The sequence below is a fragment of the Triticum urartu genome, chromosome 1A (genome assembly GCF_056163025.1).
Source record: "Triticum urartu cultivar PI428250 chromosome 1A, HENAU_Tu73, whole genome shotgun sequence".
NCBI classification, from domain to species: domain Eukaryota; kingdom Viridiplantae; phylum Streptophyta; class Magnoliopsida; order Poales; family Poaceae; genus Triticum; species Triticum urartu.
In genome coordinates, this window is record NC_141873.1 from 187,450,097 (window position 1) to 187,469,319 (window position 19,223).

Here is a 19,223-nt window from a genome sequence, read left to right on the forward strand (position 1 = left end):
GCGACCGCGCGAGCGAGGCGATGGTCGTGGTAGGCGCGACCATGATACGGGTTGCTGACAGCCCTTGGATCTGAGATTTTACGGTCGCATGCTAAGTTGCTAAAAATTTGCAGAATAACCCTCCAGGATAGCATATTCACCCATAGGTCTAGAATCACGCCATGCAACCGTTTGATCTTAGATCCAAGGGCTCTCGGAAGCCCGTATCATGGGAGCATCGAAAGCTTCGTATCACCTATAATTTTCCCGACGCTTGACGTGTGAACACGCAGATGCATGAATCCATTTAATTGGGTGTCTAGATACATGACATCTAATTGGGCCCCATAGTACTATGCATGAATCCATTTATCCACCGGGCAAGCCACTACCCTACCGTTCGCACGCCCCATTCGGCATTTTTACAATCAGAAAACTGCTAGCAGTTTGCTCCTACTCGTCCCCGGCTGTCCTTTAACATTACGGCAGTTCGCTCCTAGTCGTCTCATCCTTTCACATTACATTAGTTCCACTAATCCTAACCCTCCTCCCAAATCCATGGCGTCTCAAATATCCATGACTGGCGGTGAGTACAAGGTTAGAACCATCACCGGCAGTGAGTACAAGGTTAGAACCATCACCGTCGATGAGTTCGACGTCATCTACACCCGTTCTCCCGCGATGGTGAAAGGATGCCTTGCTCGCTCCATACGCATCTTCGAAAAGTCAAAGGCTGATGAGTGGGTCACTGGGCTAGATGTTGAGTACACCACAGTCCTGGGAAAAGAGAAGAATCTAATGGAGGAAGAGAAGAAGAAGCCCATCATGATCCAGGTTTGCGTGCATAACTTGTGCTTGGTCTATCACATATGCCATGCCGACATTGAGTGCGAGGATTTTAAGAACTTCCTCGGGGGTGGAAAAGTCAAATTCGTTTCTGTAGGCTTTATGAACGACAAAGAAGTCCTAGGTCGGATAGGCTTCATTGTAGGCTAGCCCTTCGACCTCCAGAGGAATGTGCTGGTGTCCTCCTGTCAGCCCTCAATGCTGACCCTGGCAGCAGCCATGGTTGATCCTTCGTACGGTAAACTAATGAAACCTCTGCCCAAGTTTCATCTTGCATGGCAGTGGAATGTACTAGATAGGGACAACATCAATTACACTGCAATGGATGCCTACCTTTGTTTCAATATCTACAAGGGTTGCATGAAGAGAGAGAGCCAAGTGTGTGGTTCGAACAAAGAATTATCGGCCAAGAGGAAGAGGGACAAGGACGAAGTCGAGCACGTGGACGAGGAGTCCGAGTAAGATGGAAGTTTGTTGCTCAAGGTGGTTGTAATGCAGAGTCTACCGGATTAGTTGCTTAGTTTAATTTTAGGGTTCTTAGTTTTATTTGAGGGGTGTGTTGTGCTGAGCCCCTAGCAGAACTATGTTATGTTCCTTCTCATTACTTTAACTCTTCAGTATGTACATACTAGTATTTCTTATAGTTCATATTGTAGTTGGTAGTACTACCACTCATTTCTTCACATTATATATGTACAATATATATGGCCAACATCATATAGCCAGCAGTTTAGTTGTCAAAGAATTTCAGGGTGCTTAGTTTTATTTGAGGGGTGTGTTGTGCTGGACACCATTATTGTGACTTAAATCTCTTTTGCCATGTTATAATGACATAAATACCTATGAACCAATATGCCAGCTCTCCCTCTATCTCACTACAGTACAATAAAGTATGGGGCCTACTTGATCCCAACATCGTTCTTATTTTCCTGTAAAATTATTCGCTTGGTTATTGCTGACAAGCGGGGCCACACTTATCATTGTGAGAAAGAGAGAATCGACATGTGGGTCTAGGCTTATTTTTGTCATATAACATGGTCAACGGGTTTGACGTGAAAATAACAATGTCTAATGGCATTTTTGAGCAAACATCTAACGGAACGATGGCATTTTTGAGATATCTAATTGCATTTGTGAGCAAGCATCTAACGGATTGATGGCATTTTTGAGTAGTTGTAACTTCTAATGGCAAAACTGAGTAGTGAGACACAACTAGTGGCGTAAATAATAAAAGCCCAAGAATTAAATAGGTATGCTAATTTCGTTAATAGAATTTAGCACCCCATCTAAGCACGTACTAGCTTCTTTAATAGTACTATATGCATAATTTGGCGACGAGCGCTCTCTATATGTACCACCTTTTTTCTTTAATTTCATCTTGTTAGTTTTGCTCCTTGGCGGAATCCATCAATACTACTACTGTACAAAAGTATACATTTAAAAGGCTAGAGGTCCGGGCAGTCTCGCTTGGTCGGTTTCACTAGAGGCGAGGGCCTTTGTGATTTGACGGCTCATTACTGCTGGAAGGCCGGGCCTTGTGATTTGACTGCTCGTATAAATGTTGCCGGCGACCTGAGGAGGAGCAAAGAACTGTGCGGTATACTCATGTTTTCCACTGGAGTACTAGTACGACAGAGGAGCACGAAACACGACAGCCCAGTGCGATATGGCGATAAAAATGATCTAATTTGCTAGTCATCAATCCCACGACGCCGCTCATCCTTAGCATTGTTCTATTCATGTCTCGCAGAGAACATGACACGTGCGGCGAAACACCCGAAGCAAAAGAAGAAACACATGAGCAAAAGAAGAAGGAAGATTATCACCCCAAAAAAGAAGGAAGACACACACACAAGTCTGGGGTGCTGCTCTCTACTACATGAAGGGTTGTTGGCGTGGAGTCGTAACTACTTCTTCATCACCTCCACGACCTCCATTTCCTCGCGCATCTCCTCCGCCATCTTCTTCATTCTGTCCATGACGCGGGATTTCTCGACACGAGCCTTCATCATCTCTTCCATGGACGCATTACGTACCTTGATAGAAGCCGAGTGCTCGATGCGGAGCTTCACCAACTCCTCCTTCTGTTCCATGACGAGGACGTGCAACATCTTCACCGAGGAACTACTCTTCTCATGTAGCTTCTTCCAGCTGGCGTTCTCCTCCTTCAACAGGTCGAGGTTGTGGCAGAGCTTCGCATTGTCCTCCTGAAGTTGCAGGATTTTTCCGGTCGATGAACTCCTTCTGCTTATTGAGCTGATCGGACATGTCATCGAGGGATAACGACTCCAGCCCCGCCAACTCGGCATGTTTGCCTCCATGGCTAGGGCGCTCCTAGGAGCCCTCGCCTGCCAGTGAGAGATCTTTCGACGTCTCTGTGAGGCGGTGAGCCCTCTCTTTTTTTCCGCGACCTTGGTCGCCGTTGCCTTGTTATGATTAGTACTCGACCTAGAGCTCTACACACCTGCAATGGCAAGGACGGATGAACAAGAAAGACTTATGAGGAGGAAGGTAGAGTAATTTTCAGCAAGGTAGTTCCCCTTTTATAACCTAGCACCAACACTAGTACTAAAACCTGCATAGTGGGAACACATTCAGGTTTGATACATACTCCACTTGTTGTGAGCAGGTTTGCACTTAATTATAGCATGGTAATACTACTTTGGAATGTGATGGGAACAAGCTAAAGACTAATTGATGGTTCTGGTTTCGAGGCCCGAAACGGCTCCCGATGAGTTTAGTGGAACATAAATTTCAAGTACTACTGCTCAAATGCGGTCGCACAACTTAGTGATGTAACTGGTCATACATGTCAGACCAAGCCGATGTGTGTCCCTTCGATGAGACGCGGGTGCGACCGACCGTAAGTATTATGCGATGGAGACTTCTGCTTGTGGCTTTTGGGTGATTATCACGACCAAGCATTGAAAAACTAGTGATAAATCAATTACCATCTTTTACCAAACGACCAAAAACATGGAACAAACAGCGACTGGCACTTGGCACTATGTCAATAGGTTAATACCAAAAAATAATATAATGTGACTATAAAATGATTATAAAGCATCCAAGATTGATACTAAAACAACATGGAACAATCGGAAATTATAGATACATTGGAGATGTATCAATGCTTCTTCTCTAGTCAGACCTATTTGCATCACTACCTCACAATTACATGCTTGTTTCCATGATGACCTTGATTTTGCTCAATTGATATGCTTACATGCCATTCCACAATCCTTTGTCACACCATATGCTTTGCATGATGACGATGCTTGTTTGGTGAATCACCTATTGAATGCTTGGTTTTGCACTAACGCTAACCACATTTGTTTTTCCAAGTGTTTGTTGTACTTGCTTCTTTTGAAGGAATCACTAGACGGTGCAACATTGGAGAGTGCCCATTTCGAGCTTCAAGATAATGAGTACTTGGTGAACTTCCACTTCTACACGGCGAAGCCATCTCTTTCCCGTGGTGATTTGGTTTTTGATGCGAGGTCAGATCTTTCCCAAGGGGGAGGGGATGATGCAGAGCATCCTACGGACATCACCATGTCAAGAGTCCGTTCGACAAGTGACACATGCGACATCTACTTCACATACACAAAGGTGAATCATCTACTTTACGTGTGTTCACTTGACCCCTTCGAGGATGGTATACTACTTGACACTCCACTCGTGTGCATACATAGGTATTGTCGGAGCACCACGAATGACGAGGAGGAGTGCGAGCGCAAGTGTACAACTACACCATCCGCGAGGGAAGCATGGAAGCGATGACGGAAGAAGACGAACATGCTGAAGCTACAACGGCCGGACATTAGGCACCTGCGCCATAGAGAAGCCCAACACCATCTGGCGCCCGAGGAGTATCAGCGGCCCGACATCCGGATGACCCCCGGACATCAGACGTCACGCGACGGGGCGGACATCTGGTGTGAGGACTACAAAAGAATGACCATTGCTAGGCCGGACATCCGGCTAGTGCCCGGACATCCGGCATCTCATGAAAAACCAGACATCCGCCCCCCCACCCCCCGCCCAAACATTCGGCGGTTGCCTGCGCATGGGCAGGGCCCGACACCCATGTACCCCCCTCTTGCTTACCCCTTCATGGACTTCCCTATATATGATCCACCTCCACCTCCATTCTAGGGTAAGAATATATGGTAGCTCATCTTAGTTGAGCTTTGCTCCTACCTCTACTCTTGAGAGCGAGAGAGATAACACTCCAATGGAGTTCAAGACCTCCTTTGGATAATATCCCGAGGGATTCAAGAACCCCTTTGTGGGAAGGATCCGTCTAGATCATCAAGACCCCATCTCTAGATTTGGGATGAACTTTACCTTGTATCTTTCCCTTTGATTGTTCATGTGCCTTGTGGATCCATGTGTTTGTTAGTCTAGTGGATGTGTGATTGGGCTTGTTATTGAGTGTTTCCCCTTGTGATTTCTCTCTATTCTACCCGGGAATCCACTCAAATCTTGAAATATCGGTCGAAATCGGGTCTAGCCCCGTATCAATTCTTGTCTCCAAATAGGAGCCAATTGATCCTACTCCGCTGGAACCAATGGAGCTCTTCTTGTTCTAACAGTTTATCAATTTCTTCTGCTAACTCCCTTTGTCTAGCCAAGTTTGATTCACTAACATCACCTCTTGTTATTTGTTCTAGCTCTCTTTGCGCACTTCGTATTTTTTCCTTGTTCTTCTCAAGACCGAATGGTCCCAATGGTGCAACTAGGTATGAACAAACGCAACTTTAATCGCAAGATCCCCCAATTGCTATTTTCTACTTGCCAGATCCCAAGCTCCGTGAGCTATTTCGCAGAAGTTTGATTCTTTCAGCCATTTTGCTTCAAAGTGAAGCACTGTTTCCCCACTCCCCACATGTGTTTGAAGGGTTTTTGTATCCATCAGAATCGGCCTATGGTTAGAACGGGCATAGCTGAAATGCTTGAGCACAACCCCTTCAAACTTCGAACTCCACAAATCAATTACCAAAGCCCTATCTAGCCTCTGTGTGTGTGTGTTTGTGTATGTGTGTGATCACACCCCTATGCCATGTAAACTTGTCTTCGGTGTACCCAAAATCAGAAAGGTCACAATCACTAAGAGCATCCCTAAAAGCCCGCATGTAGTGTGCTGGCCTGAGATTACCTCCTTCCTTCCCAAAATCATATAGAATTTCATTTATATCACCAATCACCATCCATGGTAAATTGCTAACTACAGCAAGATCTCTCAAATAGGCCCAAGTTTCATGTTCCTTTTCCCAACGTGGTTCATCATAGAGACCCGTCAAGCGTCACACCTGTGTTTGTCCCAAGCCCACATAAGACATCAATTAAATTATTTGATTTAAAAGGAAGCAAGATATTTGCCTCCTTCTTCCACAACATCGGCAGGCCACCACTTCTGCCATCACTTCTAACTACCTCTTTAAAATCCATCCTTCTCCTGAGAATTTCTGCTGCCCAAACATCCAGATGTGTTTTTGACAAGAACACCACATCTACACCATGCAAATTTTGTACATCCAGCAGTGCCCTAATTGCTGGGTTCCTCAAGAGCCCCCGTAATTGAAGCTTAATATCTTCATTGATCGAGTCAACCTCTAGATCTGAGACCTCAGGAATTCCATGGTTGGAGATGAGGAAGTAGAAAACGTTTTTGTTCCAAGGCCCTAGGTGCAAAGAGTGGCCAGGGATCCTGTAGTAGAGACTGGAAAACCAGACACGACCATTGCAAGGACGCCGCCTAGGACAAATACGCCAGTACCAGTGCCGCCATCGGGAGGCGGATGACGTGGCCCGCCATAACCTATTCGCCTGGCTGAATTCTCTTTTCAGGGAAGTGTTCCATACCCTCCTTTAATGGAAACTGAAATTTTATATTCCCTTCTTTCATGTCAATAACAACACATATGGTTCGTAGGATAGGCCTACCAAGTATTATAGGACAAGACATGTTGTAATCAATATCAAGAACAATGAAATCAATGAGCACATAATTCCTATTTGCAAGAATAAGAAAACCATTTATTCTACCCAAAGGCTTCTTCATAGTGGAATCCACTTAATGCAAATTAAGAGAACATTCATCCATATTGGTAAAACCTAGCTCGTCACAAAAAGATTTTGGTATTGTGGAAACACTAGCACCCAAATCACATAAAGCATTGCACTCGTAATTTTTAATTTGAACTTTAATGGTAGGTTACCACTCATCATATAATTTCCTAGGTATTGAAACTTCCAATTCTAGCTTTTCTTCTAAAGCTTTCATCATCACTTCTACGATATGTTTAGTAAAAGCCTTATTTTTTCATAAGAATTGGGCGAATTTAGCATGGATTGCAACAAGGAAATACACTGAATTAAATAACAACCATCATAATTAAAATCCTTAAAATCCAAAAGAGTGGGTACATCGCTATTTCATGTTTTTAACTCTCCAAACCCATTTTATCAATTTGTTCATTAAGATTTTCACCCTATGAACTATGGGGACACCTTCTAGCTAAAGTTGACTCTTCTTAAATCCCCTTTTAATCAAGTTTAATATTAATAAACAAAGATTCAATGGGTGGAACATGAATCATTTTAATATCTTCATCATTTCTTCGATAAAAACCGGGTGAAATCGCTTTTTCTAAGAATTCCCGCTTAGCCCTTAACCTAGTGGTTCTTTCTTTACTCTTGTCCATGGAGATATAAAGGGATTTAATTGATTCATTAATATCAAGCTTGGTTAGCAAAATTTTATATTTATGAGTTTCCACATCATGAACAATTCAATCCATGCTCCTAGACATATCATCAAGTTTACTCAATTTTTCTTCTTAGTGTTGAAAACTTTTTGAGCGTTAATAAATTCCTTGATATTACTTTCAATATCAAAGGGCATTCTATTATTACCACTATAATAATTACCATAGGAATTGCCATAATTATTAGAGGAATTTTGAGGAAATGACCTAGGAATAAAGTTACGTCGATAAGCATTACTATTGAAATTGTTTCGCGAGACAAATTCACATCTACGGGATCATTATTTTGCTCAATCAAAGTAGACAATGGCATATCATTAGGATCAATATGAGCACTTTTACTAGCAACCATTTTCATAAGCGCATCTACTTTATCACTCGAAGTACTAATTTCTTCAACAAAATTCACTTTTTTACTAGCAGGACTTCTTTCAGTGCCATTGTGAATAATTTTCCATAATATTATCAAGCAATTTGTGGCTTCTCCCAATGTAATTTTCATAAAAGTAACTCATGCGGCGGAATCTAAAAGATTTATAGAAACAAAATTCAAAACCGCAGAGAAATTTTGTATGACAATCCACAAACTTAAACCACGAGTAGGGAAATTTCTTATCATTAATTTCATCCTCTCCAAAGATTGGGCAACATGTTCATGCTCAAGTTTCTTAAAATTCATAATTTGATTTCTAAGAGAAATAATTTTCGCGGGGGGAAAATACTTGGCAATAAAATCATCCTTATACTTATCCTAATAATGAACACTATTTAGTGGCAAGGATGAAAGCCAAGTTCTAGCACGATCTTGTAGTGAGAACAGAAATAAATTTAATTTGACAATATCATTATCCACAATTTTTTATTTTTCATATCACACAATTCAATGAAAGTGTTAACACGGGACACGACATCTTCATTAGAACTAACCGAAAATTGTTCTTCCATAACAAGATTTAGCAAAGCGGCATTAATATCACAAGACTTCGCACTAGTGGCGGCAAGAGCAATTGAAGTTCTAATAAAATCATTATTATTAGTATTGGAAAGGTCACACCATTTTTGTATTTTTGTACAAGAAAGGAAAACGGAAAATATTTTTGTATCTTTTGTGAAAAATGTTTTAGAAGTGGGGGAGATGAAAGTGAGAGGCAAATGGAAAATAATGTAAATGCAAGGAGAAGAAACTTTATGCGATCGTACTTGATAGATGTTGATGATGTCTCCCTAGCAACGACGCCAGGAATTCTTCCTACAACATGTGAGCTGCGTTGGGATTTCCCTGGAGAGGAGAGGATGATGTAGTACAATAGAGATAAGTATTTCCATCAGTTAAGAACCAAGGTTATCAATCAGGTAGGAGAACCGAGCAACACCTCATTAGCAGTACCTGCACACAAAATAGCAAATACTTGCACCCAACGCAAACAAGGGGTTGTCAATCCCTCAGCAGTTAATTGCAAGGATCAAATCTCGTAGTGATATATAGATAGATAAAACACAAATAAAATAAAATAAAGAAAGTTGCAGCAAAGTATTTTTGGGATCTTAATATATGATGAAAGTAAGACCCGCAGACCATAGTTTTGCCTAGAGGTTTCTCTCTTAAAAATAGCATATAGTGGGTAAACAAATTATTGTTGGGTAACTGATAGAAAACTGAATAATCATGACGATATCCAAGGCAATGATCATGTATATAGGCATCATGTCTGACATAAGTAGACCGACTCCTGCCTGCAACTACTACTATTACTCTACACATCAACCACTATCCAACATGCATCTAGAGTATTATGTTCATAAACAACAGAGTAACGCCTTAAGAAAGAAGACATGATGTAGACAAAGTAAACTCACGCATGAATAAACCCCATCTTTTATCCTTCATGGCAACAATACAAATACATGTCTTGTCCCTTTCTGTCACTGGGATATAGATCACCGCAAGATTGAACCTATTACAAAGCACCTCTCCCATGCAAGGAAAATCAATCTAGTTGGCCAAACCAAATCAATAGATCAGAGAGAAATACAAATATATAATAATCATGCATAAAAGAGTTCAGATAAGACTTAGATAATATTCATGGATAATCCGATCATAAATTCACAGTTCATTGGATCCCAACAAACACACTGCAAAAAGTGATTACATTGAATAGATCTCCAAGAACATCGAGGAGAACATTGTATTGAAGATCAAAGAGAGCGAAGAAGCCATCTAGCTACTAGCTATGGACCCGTAGGTTTGTGGTAAACTAATCACACATCATCGAAAGGCAGGAAGGTTGATGTCGAGCCCCTCTATGGTCGATTCCCCCTCCAGCAGAGTACGGGAAAAGACCTCCAGGTGGGATCTCGTAGGAATAGAAGCTTGCGGCGGCAGAAAAAGTGTTTTGGGTGGCTCTCTATTGGTTTACCATTTTTAGAGAATTTATAGAGGTGGAATTAGGTCAAACGGATGCTCATGGGCCCTAGAAGCCACCAGGGCGTGCCTAGCCCCTAGGCATGCCCTGGTGCCTTGTGGGCTACTCCTTCATCTTCTGGCCCTTTCCCGAAGCTTCCAGTGTCTCTTATGTCTAGAAAAAATCTCCAAAATTTTCATGGTAATTGGACTTCGTTTGGTACTGATATTCTGGAAAACCAAAAACAGGCAAAAAGTAGCAACTGGAACTTGAAACAAAGTTAATGTGTTAGTCCCAAAAAATTATATATAATGACATAGAATTTCATATAAAACATCCAAGATTGATACTATAATAGCATGGAACAATAAAAAAATTATAGATACGTTGGAGACATATCATTGTTTTAGGACTATTGTTACACTTAACGACATCCTAAGATCCGGAAAACCTAATCACCAACAACACTTGAGCTAGTCCCAGAGGCAAGACTCGAAACCTTTTATTTAACCATTTATCATTCCACATGTGCATATGAGTTTTTCAGTGAATCACCGATACGTCTCCAACGTATCTATAATTTTTGATTGTTCCATGCTATTATATTATCTGTTTTGGATGTTTAATGGGCTTTAATATGCTCTTTTATATTATTTTTGGGACTAAGCTATTAACCAGAGGCCCAGTGTCAGTTTCTGTTTTTTGCCTATTTTAGAGTTTTGCAGAAAAGGAATACCAATGGAGTCCAAATAGAATGAAACCTTCGCGATGATCTTTCTTGGACCGAAAGCAATCTAGAAGACTTGGAGTCAAAGTCTGGAACTCCATGAGGAAGCCACGAGGCAGGAGGGCTCACCCAGCGGGGTAGGCGCGCCCCCACCCTCGTGGGCCCCTCGTAGCTCCACCGACGTACTTATTTTGCCTATATATACTCTTATACCCTAGAAACATCAGGGAGAGCCACGAAACCACTTTTCCGCCGCCGTAACCTTCTGTACCCGTGAGATCCCATCTTGGGGCCTTTTTCAGCGATCTGCCGAAGGGGCAATCGATCACAGAGGGCTTCTACATCAATAGCATTGCCTCTTCGATGAAGCGTGAGTAGTTTACTGCAGACCTTCAGGTCCATAGTTATTAGCTAGATGGCTTCTTCTCTCTCTTTGATTCTCAATACAAAGTTCTCCTCGATGTTCTTGGAGATCTATTCGATGTAATACTCTTTTGCGGTGTGTTTGTCGAGATCCGATGAATTGTGGATTTATGAACAAGATTATTGTAACGCCCGGATAATCTTGCTACAGTAATCCCACGCTAATCATGCCATGTCATCCCGATTACTGTTGCTAAACGCCCGTTAGTTCAAACCGCGTCAAATTCAAATTTAAAATTTAAAATTAATGTCGGCAATAAAAGTTTTCAAAAATTGAAACAAAAATGTTCGGTGGTTGCCAAATATTACACAGGTAATTATGGGGCAGCAAACCCATTTTTATAAAATGTCTAAATAGTTTAAAGGATTTAAAAGCAGAAATGCAAATAGATAAAAACAAAACAAAAAAAGGCAAAGCAACCCCCCTCTCACTGGGCCAAGTGGCCCAGCTGGCCTCAGCCGCCCGAACGGGCCAGCCCACCCCACGGCCCAGCCGCCCCCCCCCCACACACACACTCCCTTAACCCCCACACCCTAGAAACCCTAACTCACCCCCACCCCACTCGCACCACTCCCCCCTGGATCTGGATCGGGAACTCCCAATCCCCTCGCCCCCGCACGCCGACGCCGGCGCCCGGAGCCCCCCCCCCCCCCCCCGCCGGACTGCCCTCCCTATGCACGCTCGTCCCCGTCGCCTCCCCAACCTTCCCCGAGCCCGCTGCTTTGACCCTACAAAGCCCGGTGAGGCCACGGCCTCCGCCCTCCTCCTTCCCCTGTCGCTGCGCCCCTCCTCTCTCTCCGTTCGCCGGTCGCGCAGCTCGGTTGCGCCCGCGTGCCGGAGCTCACGCTCCGGGCCGCTCGCCGCCCCATGCCGTGGCCTCGTGCTCGCCGCGCACCGCAGCGCTGCTGCCACTGCCCACCGCGACCTTGCCTCGCGCCGCCCCCGCTTCTGCTCTGCTACCGCTGCCCACCGCTCGCCGGGCCGAGCCGCCTCCACCCCACGCACGCCCCGCGAGCCTCCTCCCTGCGCGCCCCGTGCCGCTTTTCCCGCCGGCCACGGCCCGCGCGCCCACGCCCCCCACTGCTGCAGCTACCGTGGCCTCGCCCCTCACGCCAGCCCGTCCGCGCGGCTCCACTCCGGCGGCGCCTCCTGCTGCCACCGCGGCCACGCCGGCGCCGTCCCTTGCCCACAGCCGCTGCTCCACTCGAAGCAGCGCCTCTGCCGAGCCCACCCACTATTCCAGCCATCGCCGGAGATGGCCGCGCCGGCTTGCCCCCGCTCGGGTACCCAATCGGGTCCTAGCGCCCACCCGCGCCCGTGTGCCCGCAAGGCCCTGGGCCACTTACACGCGGGCCCCAGCGCCCAGAACGTTTATAAAAAAGATGGAACAAAAAAGATTAAAAAATTAATTAATTAAAAAAATTAATTAATTAAAACTAAATGAAATTAAAAATATTAATTAATTAATTAACTTAATTAATCCTAATTAGATTAACCTAATTAACTAGTTTCACCTAATTAACCTTGATTAATCAACATAACTAATCTGATTAACTAAACTAATTAACCTGGTTAATTAGATAACAGACAATGACATGTGGGTCCCACTAGACCCACCTGTCTGTTTGACTGGTCAACCGACCAGTTGACCTGCTGACATCACTCTGATGTCATGCTTGCGTCATCATTCACTGTTCTGGATAATGTTGGGTTTAAATAAATAATTAAAATCATAAAATGATTTAAATCTTTAGAAAATCATATCTTTTAATCCGTAATTCGGATGAAAATACTTTATACATGAAAGTTGCTCAGAACGACGAGACGAATTTGAATACGCAGCCCGTTTATCCACCACGCATCCCTAGCATAGCGAACACGTAACTTTCCCCCCTCCGGCTCCTCTGCCCGAAAACGCGAAACACCGGGGATACTTTCCCGGATGTCATCCCCCTTCACCGGTATCACCTACTACCGCGTTAGGGCACCTCTAACGCCGTTACTTGTCATGTCATGCATCACTATGCATATACTTGCATTATATTTATTGTTTCTTCCCCCTCTTCTCTGCTAGACACCGAGACCGACGCTGCTGCTACCCAGTACGACTACGGTGTTGACGACCCGTCTCTCTTGCCAGAACAACCAGGCAAGCCCCCCCTTTGATCACCAGATATCGCCTATTCTTATCTCTACTGCTTGCATTAGAGTAGTGTAGCATGTTACTACTTTCCGTTAATCCTATTCTGATGCATAGCCTGTCCTTGCTACTACTGTTGTTACCTTTACCTGCTATCCTAATGCTTAGTATAGGATGCTAGTGTTCCATCAGTAGCCCTACCCTCTTGTCCGTCTGCCATGCTATCTACTGGGCCGTGATCACTTCGGGAAGTGATCATGGGCATATACTATACACTTTACACAGTTACCTTACCTGTGATACTGTTCGGAGATGGGGGCTGAAGGGGCAGGTGGCTCCATCCCGGTAGAGGTGGGCCTGGGTTCCGGACGGCCCCCGACTGTTACTTTGAGGCGGAGCGACAGGGCAGGTTGAGACCACCTAGGAGAGAGGTGGGCCTGACCCTGGTCGGCGTTCGCAGATACTTAACACGTTTAACGAGATCTTGGTATTTGATCTGAGTCTGGCTACTGGCCTATACGCACTAACCATCTACGCGGGGACAGTTATGGGCACTCGACGTCGTCGTATCAGCCGAAGCCTTTGTGACGTCAGCAATGGAGCGGCGCGCGCTGGATTGGACTGGAACGCCTACTGGCTAGGTCTGCTTCCGGCCGCCCACGCAACGTGCAGGTGTGCTAAGGGCGATGGGCCCAGACCCCTGGGCGCTTAGGTTTAGACCAGCGTGCTGACCTCTCTGTTGGTCTAGGTGGGGCTGCGACGTGTTGATCTTCCGAGGCCGGGCATGACCCAGAAAAGTGTGTCTGGCCAAATAGGATTGAGTGTGTTGGGTTATGTGGTGCACCCCTGCAGGGAAGTTAATCTATTCGAATAGCCGTGATCATCGATAACAGGACGACTTGGAGTTGTACCTTGACCTTATGACAACTAGAACCGGATACTTAATAAAACACACCCTTCCAAGTGCCAGATACAACCGGTGATTGCTCTCTCATAGGGCGACGAGGGGAGGATCATCAGTTAGGATTATGCTATGCGATGCTACTTGGAGGACTTCAGTTTACTCTCTTCTACATGCTGCAAGATGGAGCCTGCCAGAAGCGTAGTCTTCGAAAGGACTAGCTATCCCCCCTTATTCCGGCTTTCTGCAGTTCAGTCCACATATGATTCCCTAATCCATTTGATACCAATGCATACATATGTAGTATAGCTCCTTGCTTGCGAGTACTTTGGATGAGTACTCACGGTTGCTTTCTCCCTCTTTTCCCCCTATCCCTTCTACCTGGTTGTCGCAACCAGATGTTGGAGCCCAGGAGCCAGACGCCATCTTCGACGACGACTCCTACTACACCGGAGGTGCCTACTACTACGTGATGCCCGCTGACGACGACCAGGAGTAGTTAGGAGGATCCCAGGCAGGAGGCCTGCGCCTCTTTCGATCTGTATCCCAGTTTCTGTTAGCCTTCTTAAGGCAAACTTGTTTAACTTATGTCTGTACTAAGATATTGTTGCTTCCGCTGACTCGTCTATGATCGTGCTCTTGTATTCGAGCCCTCGAGGCCCCTGGCTTGTAATATGATGCTTGTATGACTTATTTTATTTGTAGAGTTGCGTTGTGATATCTTCCCGTGAGTCCCTGATCTTGATCGTACACGTTTGCGTGTATGATTAGTGTACGATTAAATAGGGGGCGTCACAAGTTGGTATCAGAGCCGACTGCCTGTAGGAATCCCCCTTCCACACTCCTTGGCCGAAGTTGAGTCTAGTCATTACAAAACTTTTTCTAACATGGCTATGTGCCTTATGGGCCCACTTCGCCATTGGGTGGTATTAGGATCTTTTACTCCTCGATCCTTACCCTGGGACTCTGAACTCTCTCCTACTCGGGTTAAACGATTTTACTAACTCTAACACTAGGATCCCCTGACCACGTTCACCCCAAAGTTGGATAAGCCCTAGTTATTCTTTAGAGTAGTACTTGAACATTATCCACATTGTCATTTGACTCCTGTGAGAACATTTTTGTTTTCAGATGGAACCCACGAGGCAGGTCGTGCGCCACACGACGGCCATTGGTGCCTCAGGATCACCTGTTGTGTTGGTTGAGATGATGACCTATCTGGGTTATCGCTGGCACCCTGAGTACACCGTCTATGAGGAGTATCAGGACTTCAACCAGGAGCAGTACCGTGCCATCGTCCACCTCTACTCTCGGGAGTATGACTCCACTACCGTGCTGCACACTGCTCATGGTGTTGGAGTGACTATCGATATGGCGGTGCACGATGCTGCTTATGCTGCTCTGACACGTCTCCGTGGAGAGTATCAGGAGTTGGATACCTCCCCCTTCAGGCACATTGCTATCGCATCCGATGTTGGTGCGGAGGGATACTACACTGCTGCCTACTCCACTGTCACCCGAGAGCCCTTCTACCATCCGAACCTGGTTCTGCATGCTGATGGGATGGATAGAGCTAACCGAACTCTTCGCCACGAGTTGTACACCACCCGTCAACACCTGTATCGTGCTCTGACGCTGTTGCACCCCTCTGTCCGCTCTGGTGATCTGTCGCGTTCTGCGATCTACCCTGCCCGGACCGTGATGCCCCAGGGCGTCGGCTGGCCAGATGTGGGAGGCTACTCTCCTGCATTGGGTCCTCTCCTGCCACCTGCGCATCGGGTTCCGCACCAGAGTATCCGCGGACCCCAGGCTACTCGCGTGGAGGTCTTCCCTTCGCGTCACTACCAGCTGTCGGGCTACACCTACCTCCGCAGTACCGCATGGGACTGACGTAGACTTGCTTATTAGGGTTAGATGCATTCGCCGCGAGCCTGTGTGCCGCCTATGATGTCTTAGCCTATGTACTGAACACTGTGTAACGAACTCTATGCATGATCTCTTTTGTAAGATATGCCGACTACTATGTAGTATCTATCGTGCTGCTTTCGTTGTGCATGTTTCATCGTGAATGACTCTTGTTTTTTGCAAATTTCTCAATGCTGAACTACCTCTGTTAAATATCAGCAGGATGGTTAGACCAGGTGGTCGTGGTCGTGGTGGCAACGCCCCACCGCCGCCTGAGTACATGGCTGGTATGATCCAACAGCTTGAGATGAATCGCCAGTTCATGGAGAATATGATGGCTCAGTTTCCTCGCCCCAATATGAACCAGCAGCCAACCCCAGTAACTCTGCAGGATTTCATGCGCCTGAACCCAACTGTGTACCGCAGCTCAACTCAGCCTCTGGATGCTGATGACTGGCTCCGTGACATCACCTTTGAGATGGAGTTTGCTGATGTAGCCCCTGCCAGCTATGCCACCTTTGCTTCCTTCTTCCTGAAGGGACCCGCAGCTCAATGGTGCGACAGCCACAGGCATACTCTGCCAGCTGGAACAATCATCACCTGGCCAGACTTCCAAGCTTCCTTCCGTGCTTGCTTCATTCCTCAGGGAGTCATGGACCGGAAGAAGCGTGAGTTCCGCAACCTCACCCAAGGCAACAAAACTGTGGAAGCTTACCAGCGGGAGTTTCTTGACTTGTCCCGCTATGCTGAAGAAGACATTGCAACTGATGCACGCAGACAGGAGAAGTTCCATGATGGCCTTCAAGCTGACATCAAGCTCGCACTTCTAGTGCATGACTTTGCTGATTTCGCCACTCTGGTGAACAAAGCCATCAATGTCGAAACTGGTCTGCAGGAATACCAGAGCTCTCACAGGCGCCACCGTGACACGGGCTCATCTTCGGGCCCGTCCTCGCAGAAACGCAAGATATGGATTCCCATTAGCTTGTACCAGCCGGATGCACCTACCCCAAGGCAGACCTATGCTACACCTCGTCTACCTGCTCCTCCGACTAGGCAACCAAGACTCCCAGCTCCACCACCACAAGCTCCTGTTCCCACTCCCAATAATGGGTTGTGCTTTAGGTGTGGACAACCAGGGCATCGTGCTAGGGAATGCAACCAGAACCAGAATCAACTGGCCCTTCCAGCAACTGTCCGTGGAAGCAACCAGCCCCGCAGCAACAATGCCAAGTCTTATGGTCGTGTTCATGCCAACCACATTGATCTGAGCGAAGCTCAAGACCAGCCTGCTACTGTGATGGGTACCCTCCTCGTAAATTCAGTACCAGCATCCGTTTTATTTGATACAGGTGCATCGCATTCATTCATGTCAGAAGGTTTTGCATGCTTGCACGACATTAAATGTGAGGACATGAATGCTTCACTATTAGTACACACCCCTGCGGGCCAATGTCGAACCTCCATGATTTGCAACGACGTCCCTGTAGAAATCGAAGGACTGGAATTCCTTGTCTCTCCCATCATACTGAAGTCCTATAGCATTGATCTCATTCTGGGAATGAATTGGTTAAAAGCGCATACTGCTTCTATAGTTTGCGCCACTAAGGTCGTCCATCTGCTACACCCTTCTGATGAAATAATAGCTTACCAAGCTCATCTAGTTCAGAACGTCGAGGCACGACTTTATGCCTTGAATGCGTCGAACGCTGCACCACTCGAGGGCATTGAAAACATTCCCGTCGTTCGTGAATTCCAAGATGTCTTCCCAGAAGAACTTCCAGGGATTCCCCCTGCTAGAGCTGTCGAATTCATCATCGACTTGAAACCCGGCACTACCCCTATAGCTAAACGACCCTACAATATGCCGCCGCATGAACTCATTGAGCTTAAGGAGGAAATCGACAAATCTCTTGTCAAAGGTTTCATTCGCCCAAGTTGCTCTCCTTGGGGGGCACCTTCTCTCTTTGTTAAGAAGAAGGATGGGACAAACCGATTAGTCCAAGACTACCATCCTATAAACCAAGCTACCATTCAGAATAAATATCCTCTTCCCCGGATCAATGATCTTTATGATCAACTGGCTGGCTCATCAGTGTTCTCCAAACTCGACTTGAGGTTGGGTTACCACCAGATCTGTGTTCATGAAGAGGACATCCCAAAAACCGCCTTCGTGACTCGGTATGGATCATACGAGTACAGCGTCATGTCATTCGGCTTAACGAATGCTCCAGCCACCTTCTCTCGTCTGATAAACTATATATTCATGGATTACCTCGACAAGTTCGTCGTGGTTTATTTGGACGATATCCTTGTATTTTCCAAGAACAAGGAAGAACATGCTGAACATCTTCGTCTTGTGCTGGAAAAGCTTCGGGAGCATCAGCTGTATGCTAAGTATTCCAAGTGTGAATTTTGGCTCCCCGAAGTAACCTATCTTGGGCATGTCATCTCCAAGGATGGTATTGCCGTCAACCCTGAACGAGTTCAGGCTATTCTCGATTGGACTCCTCCGAAGAATGTGAAGCAAGTCCGAAGTTTTCTCGGTCTCGCCAGCTATTGCCGTCGATTCGTCGAGAACTTCTCCAAGATTGCCAGGCCTCTGACTAATTTGTTGCATAAGGGTGTCAAGTTTGACTGGACAGACAAGTGTCAGGAAAGTTTCCAGGCGCTCAAAGACAAGTTGACTTCTGCCCCCGTGCTTGCACCACCTGATACTAAGAAGGACTTCGTCATTTACTGCGACGCTTCCCGCCAAGGATTAGGCTGTGTCCTAATGCAGGAGCGCAGAGTGATTGCTTATGCCTCTCGTCAACTGCGCCCTCACGAAGAAAACTACCTAGTTCATGACCTCGAGCTGGCTGCTGTCATTCATGCACTGAAGCAGTGGCGACATTACCTTCTCGGTAATCGTTGTGAGATCTTCACTGACCATCAAAGTCTGAAGTATCTGTTTACTCAGCCAGATCTGAACCTCCGTCAGCAGAGATGGATGGAGACTGTTGCAGACTTTGACGTGGGTATATCCTACACCCCCGGCAAGGCTAATGTAATGGCTGATGCCTTGAGCCGCAAGTCTTACTGCAACCACCTCCAAGTTCATAAAGTTCAGCCCTCGCTTGT